The sequence below is a fragment of the Pteropus alecto genome, unplaced genomic scaffold (genome assembly GCF_000325575.1).
Source record: "Pteropus alecto unplaced genomic scaffold, ASM32557v1 scaffold207, whole genome shotgun sequence".
NCBI lineage: Eukaryota > Metazoa > Chordata > Mammalia > Chiroptera > Pteropodidae > Pteropus > Pteropus alecto.
In genome coordinates, this window is record NW_006440149.1 from 260,590 (window position 1) to 263,482 (window position 2,893).

Sequence of the window (2,893 nt, forward strand, 5' to 3'; positions counted from 1 at the left end):
AAGTTGAAGGACAGAAAAAAGAGCTTCCTAGACAAAAATAAGCTAAAGGAATTTATCACCACCAAGTCAGTATTACAGGAAATCTTGGAGAGACTTCCTTAAGAAGAAAAAATACAAAAGACTCACTTCAGATAGAAGACACACACAGCCTAAAAGGAAAGGGATGGAAATAGATATTGCTTTGATGGACCTAGAAGGTATTTAAGTTAGATAGAGAAAGATAAATACTATATGATTTCACTTATATGTGGAATCTAAGGAATAAAAAGAACAAACTAATCAAAAAGACTCACAAATATAGTGGACAATTTGGTGATGGACAGAGGGAGGGAGTTTGGGGGGCTGGGAGACTATGGTGAAGGGTTAAAGAAATACAAATTAATAGTCAATGGATGGCCATGGGGATGGGGAGCATGGCATACGGAATGCTGTTATGATTAATATGTTGGTTAGGTGCAAGGTTAGGGGAGGGAGGAAGCATATGGGGGATTGTTTTACTAACTATATAGATGTCTAACCAATGTACTGTATACTTGAAACTAATTAAAATAAAACATTTAAAAAAAGAAGTTATGGTTCATATATACAATGGAATATAAGCCATTAAAAAATGGAATCTTATCATTTGCAACGACATGGATGGACCTAGAGGTTATTATGCTAAGTGAAGTAAGTCATATAGAGAAAGATAAATTCTATATGATTTCACTGATTTGCAGAATCTAAGGAACAAAAAGAACAAACTAATCAAAAACAGACTCACAAATATGGAGGACAATCTGGTGACAGCTAGAGGAGAGGGGTTCTGGGATCCTAGGAGAATGAGGTGAATGGTTAAAGAAGTACAAATTAGTAGTTGATAGTTGGTCATAGAGATGGGAAGCATGGCATAGGGAATACATTCAGCACTAATGTAATGGCTAGGTGGAATGCCAGAGGAGAGAAAGAGCAATTAAGGGATCATTTTATAAACTCTACAAATGTCTAACCAATGTACTGTATACTTGATACTACTAATAAAATGACATTAAAAAAGTAAAAGAAGAGTTTTCTCAGACTGGTAGCAGAAGAGGAAGTCAAGGAGTTTCCAAGTACATGGTGATGCTGGCTTTGAAATGGAGGGGGCCATGTTAAATGATTGGAGGAAATGGGAAGCATAATTCTAAGACCACAAGGAACTGAATTCTGCCAACAACATAAATGAGCTTGTGAGTTTTCCCCCAGATACTCCAGATAAGAGCCCGTTCTGCTCAACACATCTTGATTTCAGTCTTGTGAGACACAGAATAGAGAACCCAGTCAAACTTGTCTGAACTCTGACCTACAGAACTGTGAACTAATAAATGGATGTTTTTTAAGCCTGTAAATTTGTGGTAATTTGTAACACAGCAATAGAAAACTAATATAGCAGGTTGTCATCGGATGGTCCTGTTTAATAAATAAGGAAACGAATCATGAGCAAGGAGTGTAATGGTGCCAAATTTTGAAAAGCAAAGATAAGAATAATATCAGCTATGGCTAATTTGACTTCAACCCTGCCTCCTCTTAAGCAGGAAGCAAAGTATGGCTGCTTAAACTTTGGTCAAATGCTGCTATTTGATTCTCACACTAACCTACCTTTCTGTTTTTAATGTAGTCAGGCATAATCAGTTTAACACATTGGCTTATTCCCTAAGAGAGAGATACACTTACATGTCATATATAGCTTGCAATAGGGTTTGTTTTATCCCAAAGTGATGACTTTGAGGGAGAAATCCAAAGCCATTCCAATAAAGAAAGCGTGGGGGAGAGGAAGAGACTAATGAGCAACCCTCAAACCATCACACCATGTAGATAGCCATCTATTCTATTTATTCCAGTCATGCAAAGTTGGCAAAGCCAAAGAAAACTATTTCCTTTGGCTGGCATCATTAAGCCAGTTAGTGCTCTCAAAAGCAAATGAGAGGAAAGGCATAGAGAGCCAGAATGAGCCATTCAAACAAGCTAAGCTGATTTCGACGGGTTCCCTGGTAACACATCCAACTATGGTTATAAATGGGTCACTGTAGCCTCCAGCTGTATTTTTTGTTACATAAGCTTCCTGGAAAAGTGGATTAAACCATATTTAAGAAAAACATTTGCTTGTCTATGGTAAATCTAGCACTATTGTTTAAAGTGCTTTGTAACTGAATTGTGCAGGTGCTAAAACTCTAATTGCCTGTTTTCTCTGACATTCATCTCAGAATTGTTCAAAGAAAGACATTATCTTTGATTCATTCACATGAAGTATAATGATCACAGTAAAATGAATGAATTGGATAGGAAAAAAATCAAAAGTAAAATAAAGGCCCTTTGGAAGTCATGGCCTCAAGCTATCTTTAGTGAGCACGGTATGTCTTTTCTCAAATGAATCTACTTTAGGTTGCTGATAATTTGGGGAAAACATGTACCTAGTTTATAGTAAGAGGAATAGAAGGTAAGAACATTTACTTTTGTGCAATGCTAAAAAACCCAGTGTTTCAGTTGAAGATGTGGATTTAGGATCATCTATACAGTTACAAAACCTGAATGTTTTAGGGGGAAAATTTTTCTACAAGTCAACCAGGATACTCTAAAAATGCTTAATTCTGACTTCACAGTTTCTTAGACTCAGAACGTACACAGCATGTAGAAGCAGTTTGACTGTGTATATATTACTTGTTTTATTTAGTTTAGCTTCTACACAATTGCTTAATTAACCAATGGCCTAAAGACAAAGAAAAGTGCAAGCAAGTACTCAAAAGGATTTGAATGTCTTCATAATCCTCAAGGCCCTGCTGTTAGAATAATAATATTATTGGTTAATTTAGTTAAAGTTTTTAAATTGACTTGACATGATAGTTATACCATTGTTTGGATCATTAAAATGTCCACT